The following is an 11886-nucleotide window of genomic DNA, read 5'->3' as shown; positions in this document are numbered from 1 at the left end:
TTTTGTACTAGTGTAAGAAGAGGCGAAACTAGTTGAGCTAAACAATTTGCATTCTTAATCTATACATTTTCATTCTCAAATCCGTCAGTAATAACACCATATCGAGCAACAAAACAAACCCTAACTGAAAACATTGATACCAACAACTGGCGTAGATGGTGTTTGCGACAACTGGTGGAAGATGAAGATGAAGATGAAGAAGGAGAAAAAAATTCTTACGAAAGTAGATGGCGTTTGCGACAACTGGTGGAAGAAGTTTTAGGGTTTATGTGATTGGAATAAGAAGAATAAGGTTTCTAGGGTTGTGATGTGATGTCGAAGAATGTTTTAGGGTTCTGTTCTGATGTTGAAAAAGAATGACGCCGGCAAGATACAGCAGAAATCAAGGACGGGTGGTGGTTATAATGAAGAGATTCAAAGTCGAGGAGTCAATGTTTTTTTTTCTGATACTTATAAAATTTTGAATAAATTACTAGAATGCCCCCTGAACTATGACCCGAGTCCACCATTGCCCCCTCATAAAAAAAGTGATCGTCTGTTTACTTTTAATTCTTATTTTGTGTCGAAAACAGTCATTCCGTCTAATTTTTTCTCATTCTGTTATTTTTTTAGGGTAATATGGTAAATGTAGTGATTTCATTTCTATATTTTATTTTCATTAGATTCGCTGAGACACACCGTCACGCGAATTTTAAACAGTTTCTCTCGTTTTCTCACCCAGAAAGAAACAAAGAACAAAAAACCAGAGAGATAAGGATCTGAGATTTTAAGATTGTCTAATTTTTTTTTATTTTTTTTTATCGAGAAAAAAAGTATGGGATCGATTTGTTCTCCGGAGCTTGGGCTGGATTTGAGACCGAGTTTCGTTCCGAAGACGATCAGCAATTTTCTCAGTGCCTCGTTGGCGATTGAAAATGTGACTGAGAGGGGTTTGAATCTTGAGGGTTATATCCAGAGATTGGAAGAGGAAATGAGAAAAATCAACACCTTTAAACGCGAACTTCCTCTTTGTATTACGCTATTGCGTGCTATCAATCAATGAATACAGCAACCGTATTGAGAAATTAGGGTTAGGGATTTGTGATTTTGTTGTTTATTGTGAGTTATAATAAATTATTGAGTTGATATGAAAATACATGAAGAATTTGAATCCATGAACAAAGTTTGGATTTATTTATTTATTGTGTTTGATTTCGGTGAGGAGTTTGTATTTTGTATTTATTGTTGATGTGATGTGTTTGGATTATAGGGTCAAAACTTCCCTTGCATGACTACAAGAGGCTTGAGAAAGTTGTGGAAGAAGACAACGAGTTGCTCGGCTGCGAAGAAAAGGCCGAGCCTCCGGTGGCTTTTCTCGACTCGCTCGTTCTCGGCGAGGTTAGTTTTTATGTAGTTGGTTCAATTAGACGAAGCCTTTTGAGTGAACGGGATCGTAGATCTGATGTTCAGTCATCGTTTAGATGAAGCTCACTGTGTTTATTTACTGTTCCTTTTTAGTGGGAGGATCGCGTCCAGAGAGGATTATTCCGCTACGATGTCACGGCCTGCGAAACCAAGGTGTGTTTGTGTTTGGATCTGTTTACTTGACAGAAGTTTGATTCTTTTGGGGATTTTACGTTTGAGGAGTTTCCAAGCTAGTAAAATTCGACACTTTTTTTTAAAAATATTTTTAGCTCTGGATTGCTCTAAAGCTAATAAAATTTGTGAACTTTTTTTAATTTTTTTATGACACTTGGTTACTGAAATTAGATTTTTCCTGAGATATTTGTTCTAGGTGCTTCTTGAGCCAATAAAGTTTTATGAAAGTTGGATTCTTTGCCTAATGAAATTGCTTAGCTTTTTATGAAACTTGGTTATTAAAAGTTGGCGTCTTTTGCGATTTCTATGGTTCAGGTGATTCCGGGTCAACATGGGTTCATTGCCCAACTGAACGAGGGTCGTCATCTGAAAAAGAGGCCGACCGAGTTCCGGGTCGACAAGGTTCTTCAGCCATTCGACGAGAACAAGTTCAACTTCACCAAAGTCGGCTAAGAAAAGGTTCTCTTCCAGTTCGAAGAGAGCGGCGATGGTGACACTCAGTTCTTCCCGAGCGCTCTTCTATCTGGTCGCCTCGCTCGCGTCGGTTCCGATGAACTTCTTCCGGCGATTGCCGTCGCGGTCTGATCAGATCATGTGATTTATGACAATGACGTTGATCATTGTATTATTATTTAATTTTGTTTGATTGATCATTTGATTGTTTATCATAATGTAATGGGAATAAAAAGTTCTTTGTATTCAGTAAGTTCTTTTTTTTTCATGATAAGTTCATTAAGGACATTTTAGACATTACACCAAGAAATAAGCTCACGTGGTAAAAAACCTAGCAAAAACATAACAGAATGAGAGAAAATTAGACGGAAGGATTGTTTTCGACACAAAATAAGAATTAAAGGTAAACAGACGATCACTTTTTTTTATGAGGGGGCAATTGTGGACTCGGGGCATAGTTCAGGGGGCATTCCAGTAATTTATTTTTAGACTATTTTCATACCGCCAATTGAAATCCCTCTTATGGGAAATTTCCCTCCAACAAATTTGGTGAAATTTTGGTAATTTTTAATGTTTTGAGTATTACCACTACTTTTTAATATCAAGTGTAATGAAAAAAGCCCAATAACCACATTTTTATATTTATATGGAGTCTAATATAGCCCCTAAAAATTGTGACTAGTCTATTTTAAAAGACTCATTTTTAAGGCTAAACTGTAGTTTAAAAAAACAATGTAGTTGATAAGCATTTTTGTGGTAGTGTGTGAGTGGGAGATCTCCCTTCTTGGCTCTGAGGAACTAGAAGTCTCAAAGGGTTAGGAACCACAAGATATCTATTTTTTCAAGGCTCTTTAGGTTGGCGATCTCGAGACTAGAGACGACTTACTTCGGTCACAAAGGAAACAAGACGGATGGGGACAAGTCTAAAATAACCAAGATGTTCTAAATTCCTTAGAAAATGGTCCTAGGTAGTGGTGGTCATTCGAGTGTGCTCCTCCTTTGCTCTTTTTCTTAGATCAAGTGATGAAATAAGATAATAATGAGATGTTCCTCTATATGTTGTGATGAGCTTGTGAAATATGAGGTCTACAAGCCTCTAGACACTCATAGAGGGTTGATAAGTAGACATTTGTGATTCCATAATGTATGTGAGTGACGTGTATATGGGAGATGATGTGTAGAGAGTGATTTTCCTACAAATCTAGAGAGAAAAGAAGGAAAATGTGACTCTTTTAGTGATGCTTGTGATTTTCTTGGGTGTTGTGTGGTGGAAAATAGGTTTTCTTTTGTGGTTGCTCATGTGGGGAATGAAGATGAGTGAAAAAAGATAGAGATATATGGGAAAAGATAGTAATATGTGAAAAAAAAATGATGGTCTATGGTGGATTGGGTGGTGGGAATGTTATTAAAGTAATTTCAAAGGAGAGAAATGATGGTGTTTGTGGTGGAATGAGATAAACATGATGATTTTGAGCGTGGATGTGAAGGAAAAGATGAGAGAGGTGGTTGAGAGACAACTTGTGTAGATTTTTTGTACGGAAAATTTGGTTTGTCCTTCAAGTGGCGAAAGAGTGGATTTTTAAAGTTTTTGAGGTTCGGGGTGTTCTGATATGGGTGGTGGGAACATTAAGGGTATTAGGGGTGAAAGAGAAAGGGTTTAGAGTGTCGGTTCCCACTTCTTGAATCTCTGCCAAACCACGACAAACAAACCACCCACTCAAAGAGACACACGCTCTGTCTATATAAATATATATTATGCAGTAATGAAGAACAAGAGATAAAAGAAGGATATGAGAGAAAATGTATTCTCTGATTGATAATCGAATGTTGGAAATACAATGGAGAGTTGAAGTTCTAGTTCTCATAACATGCATTTATATAGAAAACAAACTTAAGATAAAATTACGACTATGCCCTCAAACTTGATGATCAAGTAAACTTGCCAACCAAGTTTTGCTTTGAGCCTATCAAGGTTTATGTTCACATTCTCCCCCATAAGCTTGATTTGGCTCAAAGTTCTTCACGCCGAGTAGTTCTCGCATCTCCGCGAATTTGACTCTTACTAGGGCCTTGGTGAGTATGTCCACACATTGCTCTCTGGTGTTGACAAACTCCACGATGATCTCCCGCTTCTCCACGCACTCTCGAATGAAATGAAATCGAGTGTCAATGTGCTTACTGCGTCCCTGAAACATCGGGTTCTTCATCAATGCGATCGCGGACTTGTTGTCCACGTAAAGAGTCACTGGTTTCTGCTCTGCTCGGCTCCAGTCACTTCACTCAATAGGCTTCTCAGCCACAACGCTTGACACGATATTGCGGCCGCTGCCATGAACTCGGCCTCACAGGACGATAAGGCCATAATTCGCTGCTTCTGAGACTGCCAGGTGATCAGATTCCGTTGAGATAAAACGTCATCCCTCCGGTACTTTTTCTATCATCGACATCACCGGCTAGATCTCTATCGGTAAAACCAACCAGTTCTTCAGCTCCACTTCCTCTTCCATATTGGATCCCATAGCTCGTTGTTCCCTTCACATAACGAAGGATGTGCTTCACTTTCTGCTGGTGTAGACTAGTAGGCTTCTCCATGTGACGACTCACCATGCCCACTGCATATGAGGTGTCTGGTCGGGTGTGAGATAAGTACCTGAGACACCCGATGACACGCCTGTACTCCGTGGGATCCACTGGGGTTCCTTCTGCATCCTTCCCGATCTTTAACTTCGCCTCCATGGGATACTTGCTTGCATTGCACTCCGCCATGGCGAATTGCTTCAGGATCTTCTTCGCTTAGGTCGTCTGCCTTAGCGTGATGCATTCCTTCTTCTGATTGACCTCGATGCCGAGGTAGTATGAGAGTAGTCCGAGGTTGCTCATCTTGAACTCCTTTATCATTTGCTCCTTGAATCCGTCTATGCCTTCTACACTGGATCCAGTCACGATCAGGTCGTCGACGTACACACCGACGATGAGGGCCTCCTCTTTGCTATTTCTCGTGTAGACTGCTTGCTCCTGAGAGCACTTCTTGAACCCAATACTCTTCATACTCATGTCGAGTCGAGTGTTCCATGCATGTGGTGCTTGTTCCAACCCATAAAGGGCCTTTGACAACTTGTACACCTTGTGCTCTGCGGTCTGATCTACGAAGCCTTCTGGCTGAGTAACGTAGACTTCTTCTTCTAGTTCACCATTTAGGAATGCTGATTTGACGTCCAGGTGATGGATTTTCCAACCTCGGTGAGCTACGAGGGCTAGGATCAGCCTGACTGCGTCGAGTGTGGCTACTGGAGCAAAACCTTCCTCGAAGTCAACTCCCTTCTTTTGTACGTATCCTTTTGCGACCAATCTGGCTTTATGCTTGAGGACCTTGCCTTCTGAATCCTTCTTGAGCTTGTAAACCCACTTCAAACGGATGGACTTGTGACCTTTTGGAAGGTCGACTAGTTCCCATGTCTGATTCTTCTCAATGGACTCTAGCTCTCTAATAATTGCTTCCTGCCATTCCTTCTCGGTGGCTGCCTCGCGATAGTTAGCTGGTTCCTCAGCACTAAGCAACAAGAGCTCTTCTGGGCTCAACTCAAGCTCTCGCGCTTCTCCGTAGACGTCGGACAAAGGACGGAACCCTCTTGGCCCGTCCTTGATCAACGAGTCTCCCGAGATGGTTCCTACTGAGCTAGCTCTCTCTGGGATCGGGGTACTCATCCCTGATCCTGGGTTGGGCAAGCCTGGTGGTGAGCTGGTTCCAGTCGTGCTTGTTCCAAGAGAACTGGTTTCCATCGAGCTAGGCATTGCTGGTCCCTGGCTGGGACTCTCCCCCTCTTCCTGCTCGACCGCATCTGCCTCTTCAAGGATGAACTCCACTAGTTTTGTTCGGGCTCTTCCTTCTCGTCGCGCCAGTCCCATTTCTTCTCCTCTTCGAACACGGCGTCTCTGCTCACATGCGTTTTGCCGCGTTAGGGGTCGTAAAACCTATGTGCCTTTCTCTCTTCTTCGACGCCAAGGTACATCATCGGCAGACTCCGATCATCGAGCTTCTTGAGGTGTGGTCCCACAGTCTTCACATCTGCGGTGCACCCAAACACCTTCAAATGCTCCAGATGAGGTTTCTTCCCTTTCCATGCTTGGTAAGGGATGCGCTCGCCTAGCGCCTTCGTCGGCAAGCGGTTGAGCAGATAGACCGCGTGTCTAAGTGCTTCTCCCCAGAACCTTGCCGGGACTTGCATACTTTTCATCAAGCTCCTTGCAGTGTCCATGACGGTCCGATTTCTTCTCTCCCCCACACCGTTCTGTTGGGGCGTGTACGGTGCAGTTAGGTGGCGTTCGACTCTTTCTTCGTCGCAGAATTCTCCGAACTGCTGGGACGTAAACTCTCCACCTCGCTCGGTTCTCAAGGTCTTCAACCTGTGTCCTGACCTATTCTCCTCGAGCCTCTTGAACTTTTTAAAGACTTCAAAGGCTCCACTCTTCTCCTTGAGCGCATACACCCACATCTAATCATCAACAAGCAAAAAGAAGTACTTGTTGCCAACTAGGGTGGCCGGGGTAGTTGGACCACACAGGTCACCGTGCACCAGTTGGAGGGGTCACTCTGCTCGAAAATTGGCCTTGATCGGAAATGGCACTCTTGCCTGTTTCGCGACCATACAACATTGATACAGCTGGTTGGGGTGTTCAATCTTCGGTACCCCAAATGCCATCTCCTTCTCTCCTATCATCGTGAGCGCATAGAAGTTTACGTGCCCAAGTCGTGCGTGCCACAACCAAGCCGGGTCTGCTAGGGACGCCATTAAGCAAACAGGTTGGCCTGTCTCCAGGAGTATCTTGTACAACCTGTTTGGCATTCTCTTCACCTTCAACAACAGGGCACCGCTACTTTTTCACATCTTTAAGTACGAGCCAGCTAGCACCACTGTGTTTCCGACCTCTGTCATCTGACCAAGGTTGATGATGTTACTCTTCAGCTTCAGGATGTAGTACACCTGGGTCAGTAGGCGTTGGTCCCCATTTTTTCCCTGGAACAAGATGGATCCTTTGCCTCTGATTTTGATGATTGATTCATCGCCAAACTTCACGTTCCCTGTGATCTTCTCATCGAGCTCTTCATGTTGGAATCGATCTAGGGTTTAAGAAAATAATTAACGCTTCGGTAAGCGGCGGAATTTTTAAAAATTTCCTTTTACAAGTAAAACCAGTTTTTACTAACCTAGACAAAAGAGCAAGTACACGTAATTAAAAAAACTATTATGAGCTAAGAAGTTTACTAACCTTTCTTGAAGCTTGATCTTTGAGAAGCTCTTAGAAAGTTGCAACGCTCGTCTCCCCTCGCAGCACGTCCCTCTTTCTTTCCTCGGCACCTCGAGCAACCACGAAAGTTTCTATCACTAAATCACTCGAGAGAAAAGGAATTAGTGAGTGGGCACTTTTAAACACTACGACTTAAGAACGAGTCTCGAAGTCGCAGAGCTAAAATTTAGGTCAAATGAGGACCTATGTGCCAAAACAAAATCGAAAATAAACTAGAGAGAGAGAGAGAGAGAGAGGAGTTCGGCCAAAGTTCTAGGGAGAGAGTCTCTCAAATCTCTTAAACTTGGATGAATGAATTGTGAAGAAAAGGGGCTCCTATTTATAGGAGAGGTCTCACCTTCTATAAGGTAGTTTCCTCTTCTATAGAATATCACATATTCATGAGCCAATTACCTCTTTTCCCACTTGAGATGCTCGGCCAAGGATGCCTTCTAGAAGGCTTGGATTTGTTTCCATTTTTATTCCTTGCCTTGCCTTGTCTCTCTCTTGGCCGATTACCCTAAAGCATCCTCATGCAAATTTGTTTCCTCTTTTTCTTTTGGCAAGTATCTTGATACATTTATGCACAAAATATTCTCTCTATCTCTTGGGTAGTAGGCGCCCAACATGTCCTCTAGAAGGAGCTTCTAGAAGCTTCTTTATTTGTTCATGAGAACATGAAAAAGGCCCATTAAGAATTTTCAATAAAATTCTTATGAAATGAAATTAATCCACATGGCCCAATAAGACTAGTATTGGCCGAGTGATGCATGTCATCAAATGACCTTGTCAAAAAATTTATTGACATTCATTTCATCATATGTCTCAAAAGACAAATATACCATTTTGACAATTTTCGTTCTTGTTTTGACTTAGCTTCCAGTTTAACTATTCCTACTCGATGTGATTCGTGACAGTGACCTCATGGACCTAAATGAACAAAGCTTGAGCTAAACACTTGGACTCAAAAGTTCACAAACCTTTTCCAAGTTTAGCTTAATGCCAACTGACTCCACTAAAGAGTTGACACTGAAAATCTCTCGGTTCAAATGAATTTATTTTCTACTCAGAATTCAACCTATTTATGATGAGCGGATCCACTGAATATTATCTATGTTTACCCTTCATGAATGTCATCAGCTAGTCGGGATTTACTAAATTACCATTTTACCATTCTAGCTGTTATTTCCTCAACTCCTTTGTCGCTTGTGAATAAGTTAGAAACAATGTATTGACGAGGAGCTAACAAGTCACATTGTTTCATCCAAAAAAGTCAGGACTCAATTTGGACACTGGCCAGTTCATTTATTCACACTCCAAGGAACAAAGCATGAGGTGACATACATTGCATTTAAGCAATCTTGTACATGAATTCCATATCTATGAGAACTTCACAAAGTTACTCATGACATTCTCACAACTTAGTATTTCACCAATAGGCCCTGTTCGGAATCACATAGTGAGTCCGAACTCTGACTTTCTCAAATGAGAATACTAAGGTGTGAAATGACATGTCTCATTTCAGGATTAAGGTAAGCACGATGCAATTCATACGTATTGACTTCGAGACATAATAGGTTAAATGGTTTGTTCTTATCTTGTCTCTAGAAGTGCACTGGTCAATTCAATACCTTCGGAAGATACCTAGAAGAACTATAGAGTCTCCAACTCTCAATGCCTCATAACCAGACATCATAGATTCTTCTAACAATCATACTGAGGTCAATAGTCCTTTGACCCTTAGATTGCGAATATATCGTTTTAAGCAAACTACGAAGAGTTTGTTCATGCAAATCTACATTTGTCTCTTCGTAAGTTGTTAAGTTTGTTAATGGACTAAAAGACTAAGGTTTTATCATAAAGCTTCAAACAAAGAAAGAATGAATGAACGTTTCAACTTTATTAATGAATAAGCAATTACAAGCAAGAGTCTTCATGAGACTTTATTACATCAAATGTAGAATATAAAGATTACAACTCTTCTTGTGGGCACCATTGACAACACTTCAAACTTAGCTCGGTTTCCCGTCATGTGGTTGCTCGCACCATTGTCTAAATACCAAACGTCAGTATAGACTTTCTCTTCTCCGTCTCTGAGGAGGTTCGGAATAACCTTGTCCTCGACAAGCATCACCGTCTCGGTGGCCATCTTCTCTAGGCTGGGCCTCTTCTCAACCATCATCCGCTCGGGCTCCGAGCTTGACTCTGCGTCGACTGGCTCCTATAGGTCGGTCTTCTCTCTGACCGGTTCTCACCCGGACTTGGCGTCTCTCTCGCCTACGATGCTCGTCTCCTGCTCGTCCATGCACACTTCCAAGTTCACTATCTGGAAGTGCGGGTTGCTCGTCTTCATGGAATCTCATCAGATTCGCTTCCTCGCCGTGGTTCCTGTTGTGGCACTCCCATGCGTAGTGCCCGAGCTTCTGACAATTGTAGCACTTCACCATGCTCTTGTCTCTTCGGGTCGTGGTGCCTTCTTGACGGGGTGCGCTGCTGCCGCGACATCACATGTCTCGACCTTGCCCTCGTTCTCGGCCTCTACCACGTCGTCGGCCATCTCCGCCGTACCCGCCACGCCTCGAGGAGCTGGAAGAAGACTCAACTCCATGGTTCTGGTTCTGCTTGGCCATCCATTCTTCATGTGTGAGCATGAGGTGTTTTTCCTCTTCCTTGTCGCCATAGCCCCGAAGCATCTCCTCGTGGACTTTTAGACGACCCCCAACCTCCTCGACTGATATATTCTTGAGGTCACCGAACTGCTCGCTCGACGTCACGATCTGCATGTACCTATGAGGTGCCGCTCTCAGGAACTTCTTGACCATGCTGGTCTCGTCCACCTGTTCACCTAGCGAATGAATACCTGTTACTATGGATGTAAGCTTTATGGCAAACTCGTCCACAGATTCACAGTCCCTCATACGGAGAACTTCAAACTCGCTCTTCAAGGTTTGAACCTTGGCTTCTTTGACACGGTCTGCGCCCATGTGCATCGTCCGCAACGTCTCCCACGCCTTTTTTGCGGAATCCTTCTCGGCGATCATGAGAAGGACATCTTCCGGAACTCCCTGATAGATGGCGGTGAGAGCCATCATATCCTTGCGTGGTTCGACAACTCCATCTTCTAAGGCCTCCCAAACGCCTTGCGCCCACCACTCAGTAGTTGCTCTTCGTGAGCATCGGATAGTTGAGCGTCACATTTCCTTCCTTCTCAATCTTCGTCGCCGTCGTGTCTCCTCCGGTGGATTTGCTAGGGGACTCCATGTACTTCGGCATAGGCTCTGATACCAAATGGTGGTTCCAACTTCTTGAATCTCTGCTAAACCACGACAAACAAACCACCCACTCAAAGAGACACACCATATGTCTATATAAATATATATTATGCAGTAATGAAGAACAAGAGATAAAAGAAGGATATGGGAGAAAATGTATTCTCTGATTGATAATCGAATGTTGGAAATACAATGGAGAGTTGAAGTTCTAGTTCTCATAACATGCATTTATATAGAAAACAAACTTAAGATAAAATTACTACTATGCTCAAACTTGATGATCAAGTAAACTTGCCAACCAAGTTTTGCTTTAAGCCTATCAAGGCTTATGTTCACATAGAGTGTTTTGGGCTATGCTTCATGCAAATAAGATTTTCTACAGATTTTGGGATGAAACTGTCAACAGTGTGTGCTATATTCACAATATGGTTTTCATTCGATCAGGTACTTATGTCACAAACTATGAAATATAGAGAGGGAGGAAGCCTAGTGTCAAATATTTCCATGTGTTTGGAAGTACATGCTACATTATATTTGATCGAGACCCTAGAAAGAAGTTGAACTCCAAGAATGATGAAGGTATTTTTCTTAGTTACTCCACCAACAGCCGCGCATTCATAGTCTACAACAAGTATACCAAGGTTGTCATGAAGTCAATCAATGTGGTGATTAATGATGAGGAGATAGTTGAGCTCGTTCGGGATGAGGATGATGAGGTCACTGCTCCTAGTTCTGTCACGAGAAATGTCATAGATGGTGTCTCTAGCACCAACAATAACAATGAAGATTCAGACTCTAGTGAAGAAGAAGATATTGACATAATTCCTGTTAAGAAACCCTCCAGTAGATTAAAAAAGAATCATCCCATTGATTTTATTATTGGAAATCTCAATGAGGGAGTCACAACTCGAAAAAAAGATCCGGTTAATTACTTGAAAGTGATTGGGAACGTCTGTTCCATGATTGAGCCAAATAACTGAAGTTGTTAATGATGAATTACGGGTGAGTGCTATGCAAGAAGAACTTGTTCAATTTGAAAGGATTGAGATGTCGGAACTCGTCCCAAGACCTGATGCAATAAATTCCATTGGCACTAAATGGATCTACAAGAACAAGTCGGATAAGCATGGAAATGTTACCACGAACAATGCCAGACTGGTGGCTCAGGGGTGCACTCAAGTGGAAGGGGTTGATTTTAATGAAATTTTTGCCCCGGTAGCCAGACTAGCCATTCGCCTTCTTTTTTGAATCTCTTGTCATTTAAAGTTCAAGCTCTATCAAATGGATATGAAGAGTG

At 42.4% G+C, this 11886-nt stretch overlaps 1 long non-coding RNA gene across 1 annotated transcript; it reads left to right on the top strand.

Moving 5' to 3' along the window:
• The first annotated feature begins 1238 nt into the window (after positions 1 to 1238).
• LOC149390747 (uncharacterized) lies at positions 1239 to 2106 on the top strand. The gene is made up of 3 exons (XR_016300342.1): positions 1239 to 1377; positions 1498 to 1557; positions 1894 to 2106. It is a non-coding gene; the product is annotated as an uncharacterized LOC149390747 (long non-coding RNA).
• Positions 2107 to 11886: the final 9780 nt, after the last annotated feature.

The sequence above is a fragment of the Urtica dioica genome, chromosome 7 (genome assembly GCF_054948205.1).
Source record: "Urtica dioica subsp. dioica isolate 48M chromosome 7, U.dioica_male_clone48M_v1_H2, whole genome shotgun sequence".
Lineage (NCBI taxonomy): Eukaryota > Viridiplantae > Streptophyta > Magnoliopsida > Rosales > Urticaceae > Urtica > Urtica dioica.
The sequence above is the reverse complement of the archived record's forward strand: the minus strand, read 5'-3'. Positions and strand labels throughout refer to the sequence as shown.